Here is a 9,879-nt window from a genome sequence, read left to right as displayed (position 1 = left end):
TTTTCGTGATTAGCATCATCTGCGCCAAGAACCAAACATATAACCTAACAGTTCGTAACCATAAATACACTTGCGAAGCTCGAATAATCTCCCGAAGCAGAAACAATATATATCAAATGAAAGGTAATGCTTTTTCTTACCTTTATTATCCATTTTCACCATTCCCACTGTTGGTAATTCAATAAAATATTACATTTAAAGTCGAGTTCCATATAGGTGCCAGCAAGCATTTTGGGAATTGCACTTTTTTTGTAGTTCCAATAATCACAACCAGGTAGCGAACGGTTGCTCTTAGTTTTGCTCGAATTCGCCTATTGCACTTTTTTTGTAGTTCCAATAATCACAACCAGGTAGCGAACGTTGTTATTAGTTTTACTCGAATTCGCCTATAGAAAGATTTTTTCTTGAGCTGTTTTCTTTTCAGCAGCGTACCCCGCTTAAGCGGGCGATAGCTTGTCAAAAACGCCTATATAGCTTAAGAAGATTTCATAACTGTTTCAATACTTGTTAATCAAACATTTAAGCAAACAGTATGCATGTTCGATTGGCTCCCTTTTGACAATTCTCGCTGCTCGATTTTGGGAGCCAATCTTGGCTGCTTCCGCGTATCTCTTACCTCTGAAGGCCCAGACACAATAAGGTTTTGCAAGGTGACGTCACGAATGAACCGGAATGAACGCAATTCACCCATCTGACATCCACTCGTGGTTTGTTTACTATTTGTTAGGCAAAAGCGTTATGCATAAATTGGAGTTAAACGTTTTAAAAGCGTATTATCCAGCAGTGTCGCCCTTCAAACTACTCGGAATGGCAGTTTTTGTGCTTTTCTGGCTGCCGTTAAGGCCTTTAAGCAATATTCAGTTTCAACATGTTAACCCATGTTCTAAGTCCATGTAAACAAACCACTGATAGACGTCAAAGAAGTGAGGTTATGCTCGCCCGTGCAAAACCTTATGCATGCGGATTTTACTACGTTGCGGATATTTGACAGAAAACCCATGGAAAAACTGTCAAATTGCCGCAACTTAGTGAAATCCGTATGAATTGTGTCTGGGCCTTGAGTATTTCTATGCGCTACCACTTTCCTAGAGTGACATACAGAGTGGGGAAATGTCATCCCAAAAGTATGCAATGCGTATTTTCTTTCTCTTTCCTGCATACGCGTTGGCTTGGTCGTCTGCTCGATTGGAATGACACTGACAGATAATTATCATTCCAATTTTGACATTGTCACCACTCTTAGTCACTCTACACTTTACCGACTTTACCACCTTTACCACACAGCAAAAAAGTCGATGACAATATGACAATGGATCATTGAAGATAGTGACAACGACTTTCTTTTGGCGCTAGTATATTAAAACGGTTTAATGTACACTAGCGCCAGAAACAAGTAGTTGTCACTCCAAAACTAGCTACATTCATTTAGAGTGACTATTGTAAGTTTCCCACCTTATCGAACGCGATGAATTAAACCATCGCGAACCGAAATCGTCGCCAGATCTCGTCGCGAGTGCAAAGTTGGTTAATTTTGTCGATTAAATCAACAGCTTATGTCCTAGTCAAACGAAATACATACGTTTAGCTCACTCACAGCCACACTTTTTTTTTCTGCGACGAAGTCAAGCTGCCAAAAAATTGTGCAGCGCGTTTTGTTAGCAATGAAACTGACCTGAAACTGAAACTGATATATACATATGTATAGAGCTTTCTGACAGCTGAAGCACCCACACTAGCGAACACGAAATACGCGTGTATATACATGATGTTTACCTCATTTTGGGGAACAGCTGATACTGGAGGAACAAACTGAAAAATAGCGATTACAGGGTGTCGACTCAAATCAAAAAATAAAATTCCCTGACTTTCCCTGATTTTCCCTGATGTTTCAAATATTTTTCCCTGACCCTCAAAACTCGAATCAAGCTTATTTGGGCGATTTTTGGCTTAAGTTTTTAACCCTTTAGCATGGCTTATGCGAGCTACTGAAACTACTAACTAAAGCTAGATTTCTTCATGATTTAAGAACATGTATCAAAGATTCTTAACCTATTTCTTACCAGCGTTTCGAAAACGCCCTTTTCTATCGAGTCTAGGGACAGTTATGGTATCAACTTGAATCCAAAGAAACAAAGATTGAGAAATAATCTAATCGACCTGTTTTTGCACAAAGCTTAGATGTTACATACAACAAAATTACAGCCGTGTAAACATAACAAATCTTGCTAATTTTCAGTCAGCTCAAACTAGTAACTTTGCCGCTGGAAGGTGGACACATGTCTGCGAGTTTTCAGTTAAACTAAAACAAAATTTTCCTGGAAGTTTCAGCTTGTTATCTTTGCTGCAAAAAGTATGGGGTTAAAGAGATGATTCCTCAAAGATTGGTACAAAAATGTACGTTTTGCTGGCTTCGAGGTACGGCAAAACTTTAGCTAGATATATTGTTAGAAAATGTCCAAATGGCAAATATTTTAACCCTCAATGGTGGACAGTATACGAAGTTAAGACTAAAGCTGTGTGTCATGATTTCGGATTGCAACTATCGAGACTTGAGAGCAACATTGACTCGAAGGTAGTTCGGTGGCCGGCCGTTCGGTCCGATGACCGTATATGGGTGTTGAGAATTAAGGCAAATTCTTCAACTACAGCTTAATCAACGTATAGTCACCAACAAATCATAAATTCGATGATACTAGGGACGAATTGAACCGCCCAGTTAACTTCGAGGTACAATAGGCGAATTCGAGCAAAACTAAGAGCAACCGTTCGCTACCTGGTTGTGATTATTGGAACTACAAAAAAAGTGCAATTCCCAAAATGCTTGCTGGCACCTATATGGAACTCGACTTTAAATGTAATATTTTATTGAATTACCAACAGTGGGAATGGTGAAAATGGATAATAAAGGTAAGAAAAAGCATTACCTTTTATTTGATATATATTGTTTCTGCTTCGGGAGATTATTAGAGCTTCGCAAGTGTATTTATGGTTACGAACTGTTAGGTTATCTGTTTGGTTCTTGGCGCAGATGATGCTAATCAAGAAAATAAATCCGTTAGCATTTGAAAACACATTGGAAAACGCTGAAGACTGAAAATAATTGGTGATTCTCTATCCAGGATATGTAAACTTTACAGCTGACTCTATGTACTTTTGTTTCATGCGGTACAAAATCAAACATTAACATTTTTCTGCCATAAAGTTAATTAATTCGAATATTTTCACTTGCCTTAACGTAAATAAACAAATTTCTTCCAATATTTCGCTATCTAAAATCCTGACAATTGAAAGGGTTAATCAAAAACTGCATTTTATTTCAGCTTTTTTCAAAAATGTATGGAGTTTGACAGCGATTTTACTTTTCATCACTTTTTTTATGCAGCGCCTCTAAGCGGGCGATAGCTTGTCAAAAACGCCTATACTGATCTAACAGCCAGTCTCGGCTAGCCGGTTTTTGTTAGATAGAATCAGTAGGATGGTTGCACTGACCCCGTAATTTTCCTGTACTCTAACAGCCGGCTGCGAAGTCTATCGATAAAGAAGGATAATGTCTAGTGACGGTTAATGCTCAAGACTTTGCTTTGCTTTGCTAGGGACGAATTCTATGACAGGTTCGAAAGGATTTATGGGGTGTGCACGACTTGAAAATTCAAGACTCTAGCTCCCAGATTGATCCTGTTTAACGGTCAATACTTTTTGGAAGTCACAATATACAGTCTTTTCTTAGCGACTTTGACCACTATCTCGTCGTAAAATCCACGCAAGGTTATCGAAATCGGCGAAGGCTCGCACTGAGAGGATGTTGCATTTCAACATCTAGCGGTTTACGGCATATGACGTTGCAGTAGAGTAGACCAGAAAGCTTGATCAACGAATCGCAGAACAGTATGACGAAAAGGAATAAGACGTAAGTAGGCTATGGAGGATCCGCTATGGCGCCAACAACTACGAGGGAAGTGATAGGCACGACGTGGGGAAGACAATCATCCTTATTCTGCGAGTCACGTGACTCAATACGTGTAACAGCTTGTTTGATGTCGAATGCCAGAAAACGACAGATGAGAAGAACCAGGCCAAGAGTCGCATGCTCACTGCGGATCACGTCAGAACAGCGAAACATGTAAGCTTTCTGCGTATTACTTAACCAGCTGAACCAGTCCCGAAGGTTGCCAACTCGCATAAACGCAAATTCTATAGAACGTTAATGTTCCGGTAACCCTTAACGGACATGAATCATGAACACTGAAGGAAGATGATCAATGCTTGGGGCTTCTGAGTGTAAAATTCTGCAATTGGTGAAAACGCTGTAGATCGCGTGTAAATAACAGTCTGTATCCCGCTTTGTGCTCTTGATGTCTGCACCGTGAAGTGCGTGAGGCCTGCCGATTTCGAGCACTACAGCGAGTAAAGTCTGACAATTTTACGGCGCAAAACAAATAAAAAATTTACGGCAAACTGAAAGATAATCGAATCGCCACTAGACATGTAACAAGTTTTAATTCAACCGATCAATCTGCGTATATTTTACACGAAAATTGATTTGATTCCAAAGTTGATCAACAATATTGCCGGGTAAACAAAATTTCCCTGATTGAATTTCGAAATTCCCTGATTTCCCTGATCCAAAAATGAATTCCCTGATATTCCCTGATTTTCCAGGTTTTTCCAGAAAATCGACACCCTGGAAAAGCTTTTGGCTCCGCTTTTGACATTTATTTGGCTCCCGATTTTTCTATCCGCCGAACTATATATATAGTAACTATAGTAGAAAGGCTAGCCCAAGTAACCATAAGCATTAATCTAAAACCGTATAGATCATTACACGGGAGCTCCTAACCACACTTTTTTGACAGCACTTGGTGGTTTGTTTACATGGTGTTAAAGTTTGAATTGAGTTTTCTATCTTTGTCCGGCAGATAATGATCAAAAATTATAGTTTTTATTTAAGAGAAAGCGCCTTACATGCATTTTAAAGCAACTGATGCAGTAATCCTTCACGAAATTTAAAATCGAAACTGCTGGACGTGACAAAACACATGTAAACAAACCACCAAGTGGTGTCATTTGACGGCAAAATGACGTCATCGCAAAATGATCTATATTGGAAATAATTCTGCATCCCAAGTGCCAAACTTTTGTATATTAACAATCTTAATGCTTATAAAACGTATATTAACATTGTTGATGCATAGAAGCATTAACGTAAATCAGCATTAAAGAAAGCAATATATGCGCATATAACGTAACAATATAATGCATTTAGTCAATTGCATTAAAACGAGCCGTAAGTGTTGATGAACGGCTTGTACTTGACTTCTTATTTTGCTATTCTGCGGCCACTATTTGTGCCCTCTTCCATCTATTGGTTGCCGTCTTTTTCTACCCTATTGGTAATGCAGGACAAGTAGCTATGATATGAGAGGGAATATCACCAAGATTTAAATACGACTAATTTCACCTCACTCAATCACATCGGCTATGGTTTAGATAGCAAAGGTGCACCCCGCTGTCACAAATGTCATTCCCATACATTTTTCGTGTAGCCAACATCTCATCTAGCCCACAACAAACTTTGCCTCGGACAAAATGTATTTGTGAGTAGCCCGCTCTAACTTCAGCCTCGGATGAATCTGTATTGGTAAGCTCCCGAACAAAGTTACTTTTTTGCTTTTTTTCTTTTTGTGTCGGACGTGTAGGAAGCGTAAAAAGATGTTAGCTACTTCTTTACCCTTCAGTTTCATACGCCTGCAAAGGTGCAAGGAAACGAATGAGGTTGCATGACTAACTATGACAATCTATGTTTTTATTTGCCATATCAAGCAAACGATATGCCATCGATACTTTTTCGATACGTCGATAATGTAGACAAAATGACGTTTCGTTTAAGCCTCAAACAAACACTGATAATGCTTATTGGATGCTTGTGGCGTAGCATTTTAACAACCCGCTATTTCGCCTTTTTAGCATTATGTGAGTTCTACAGAAGTATATAAAGAAAAATATGCTTTTAATCATAGTTCTGTATGCTTATACAATGTTGTCCAAGGACTAGTGTTTAGTGCTTACTGGTTACTTGGGTACCCAAGCAACAACGGTAGCTGAATTGCAAGAGCAATGGCTGTTTACGGGTTGGTTTAAGGCGATCAAAGCTGCATAAAGTAAGCACTTAAATGGTGTTTAAATAAGCGATGTTTAAGCTACTTTAAGTTTTTCAAACCAGTTCTCTCCCAAAAGTTGATAAACAAGCTTAAAAGCTCACAGCTTTCAAACTACTGTAAGGTTGCTTAAGGGTGTTAAAGTGGCTTTACAAACTTCTTCTAAGTTTTCTTTCGACTCACAGCACACATACTGTCAGAGCGTAGAATTTCGCAATTCGGCTGACAGCAAAAGTTTGGCAGTTATCGGCATTATCGACTGCTTCACGCTAGGCGGGCTAGGCTTCAGGTGTAAAGCTATTCTTACTGTCTGTTCTGCAGATGCAAATGGGGCGGATCATACGGTGAGTGCTTATGGATCAAAAGACGGCGGGTTCAATTCCCGGAAAAAGACATGCATTTTTAATTAGCTAGCTCCTTAATTATACGAATTAAAGTTATTCGAAATTAAAAATATCGCGTTCGAAACATGTTTACAGCAAAAAAAGGCCGCGTTCCATTTTTTTAAATTTAAAAATTTTTTTTAAATTTAAGATTTTTTTTTGGCTGCATAAAGGTTGGCGAAGCGTTGATTAAGCGACTGGCAAAGCAGATTGCAAAACTATTCTCGTTCTAAAAATAGAATTGACGGCATTGCGCAAATTGGCTATTTAAAAGCGCAAAACAGTTTCTATTAAGTTTCATTGCAGCTTCGAAAGCAGCCATCAATTAGCCTGAAGCTTGATAAAATCACCAGATTTAGATGTTTAAGAGCTGAAAAAAGGTTTTTATTTCTAAACCTAAACCATAGATCAGCCACAGGTTGAATAAAATCAGCTATAAAAGCGTTTGATCAGCCTGAAATTGTTACTTGGGTAGGTCACGCCGCTAGGTGGATTAATTCGGGTTTTTCAAAATTCGAATTGTGGGACTAATGTTAATAAACACACTTTATTTTCATAGAACTAGTCATTTTCAACACCAACTAGCCATTATTTTCCGTAAAAACCTGCACATTTCTCCATAATTTCAAATTTAATTTCAAAAATCAGAGTTGCCAATTCGCCTGGTTTTGTATCCGCCGAGTAACTATCTGAGAGAGATTCGCGAAGAGGAAAAATTCTAACGTCAAATGCAGCCAGTACGATCTGTCAAATGCAGCCAGTCGTTATCGTTGTCCCAAAATGGAAAAGTATTGTTAATTCTCATAAGTTTTCTGCCGGTGTTTTTGTGAAAAACACATTCGGAATTGAATTAGTCTTGTTTGTCTCAATTGTAAATTAACATTTTTGCAAAAACTGAAATGCCCGTGTGACAATTAGCACCAAAATATGTTATTATAAAATGCACACTTCACACGTCCAATGAGATGTTCACGCACAAGTTTCATTTATTTGCCCGAAAATGAAAGCAAACATAATAGGAAGAAGAAGAACAGCCAAAGCATAAGAAAAAGAAGACCGTCTCCGCGACTCTCTCTCAGGTAACTATAGATCATTACACGGGAGCTCCTAACCACACTTTTTTGACAGCACTTGGTGGTTTGTTTACATAATGATAAAAAATTATAGTTTTTATTTAAGAGAAAGCACCTTATATGCATTTTAAAGCAACTCATGCAGTAATCCTTCACGAAATTTTAAATCGAAACTGCTGGATGTGACAAAAAACATGTAAACAAACCACCAAGTGGTGTCATTTGACGGCAAAATGATGTCATCGCAAAATGATCTATAGTGCGCAGGGGGCTGTCAAATTCCATACATGTGTGCGTTACCGCAGATGGTGTTTGGTCCATGACGTTTGTACTGTCATGAACCAAACGGCGTGTGATTGATTTCGAGCCAAGGGACTCGTAACTCTATTTTTGTCTGCTGCAGTTGACAGAAACTCAAACCCTAACACGCAGCACAATTGTCGTTTGTATTGTTTTGATCCCGATAATGGATTTATCTGCTTTTTAGTACAGACGGTAGATAATCTACAGACGCGCAAAGAGAAAAATTACCAATTCGGCAACACTTTTTTTTGTTTATATTATTTAAACAGTTTTGGCAACCAGTCAGAATTGGATCAATCTTCCTATAATCAGCAGTAAGGTGCGTGAATTACCTGGTATGTTCCATGGAACTTCGTGAATTACGACGCATATTTTGCAAAGTGAACAAGCCAATTGAATTTTTTAAAGCATTATATGATATATCGAAGGTAACTAATCCATGTTTTTAGTAAATCAATAGTTAAAGTTTTAACATCTCTGGTAGATTACAAAACTTAGCCTTCCCTGCTTATACGAAATACAAGTTTGTTTACTTTGCTCATTTGGTGTCTCGATTTGACGGTTCGATTGGTGTTTTATGCCACGCTCTTTGCGCGTCTGTAGATTATCTACCGTCTGTACTTTTTAGCGTAAATAAAACAAACTAAGGGACGATTCAAATATGACATCCGCCAAATTTCTGCTTTTTTAGACCCCCCTCCCCCCTCTGTCAGATTGTGTCACAAAATTCAACCTCCCCCCCCCCCCCTTTGGACGTCACACAAACTCAAAATAAAAATGAAAAGCATGTTAAAAGTAAAAAGTGGTTTATAAAAATAGCTTAACCTTTTAAGAGTTAGTGTAAGATTAAAAAATATATAGAAAATAACAATTAATAAAAAATAATAACTGCGAACAAGGGCTGTAACAACATTCAATTGCAAATTGTTACAAATCAACGAAGAAATGAAGCTTTGGTTTCAATTGAAGTAGCACGGCTCCGCTTCAAAACAAGCTTCAATCTGCGTCGACGAAGCAGGTTTCACTACATCGTGACGATAGCTTTTAGAGTTCATTGTACTTTTCTATCCAATATTTAGTAAAATGCTAGAAACTTTGATTGCAAATGATCTGAAATTGATGTGTAAATTGATCCTTCAATGCGTGGTCTATCTAGTTAACATTGACAAATTGTGCCTGACTTTCAAGTGCCATCAGCTGGAACAATAAGTTCGAAAATCGAAATAAATCAATGAGTGATGAATGACTGAGAAACATATTTTTGCTGCCCTTTGATGAAAATGCAATTTTTTTCGACGGATGTCACATTTGCCTAGACCCCCTCCCCCCCTTTGTCACAAACTGTCACAAAATTGACACCCCCCTCTCCCCCATAAGCAATGGACGTCATTATTGAATGATCCCTAATAAACTTTTCAGAAGCTACATATACAGGTATAAGAGCAGCAAATCGGTAAGAAAAAAAGTAGCAAGAGCGGCATTGAAAATTATGGTCACTTGCCTGCCCCTTCACATGTGAGTTTCACAATAGACCAAATCATCATACCGTCAATTGACAGATAGTGGCGCCCTTGTTTACATTTTGGAAAACTTTCCTTTCCGTTTATAGGAAATGTAGCGTGTATTTTAACATTTTACAGGCATAATGGCTTTTAAATTTAGTCTCAATGCTGTTTAAACTCGACTTAAACAACAAACTTGCCGTTTAAACAGCTGAAACTTTTTTGGATTCTACGGTCTGTTTGTAAACAAGGGCGCCAGTATCTGCCAGATGACGTCACCTTGATTTGGTCTATTCCTTACCGATAGATCCCCCCTGTATGCCACGCTCTTTGCGCGTCTGTAGATTATCTACCGTCTGTAGTCTGTACCTAATGATGGCAGGTCAAGTAAATTTGAGCAGTTTAATGCAATTTATTGAATATTTTTGCGGTTTTGTAATGTATTATAGATTGTATAATATTT

The sequence above is a fragment of the Sabethes cyaneus genome, chromosome 1 (genome assembly GCF_943734655.1).
Source record: "Sabethes cyaneus chromosome 1, idSabCyanKW18_F2, whole genome shotgun sequence".
NCBI classification, from domain to species: domain Eukaryota; kingdom Metazoa; phylum Arthropoda; class Insecta; order Diptera; family Culicidae; genus Sabethes; species Sabethes cyaneus.
This window is presented reverse-complemented; position numbering follows the sequence as displayed.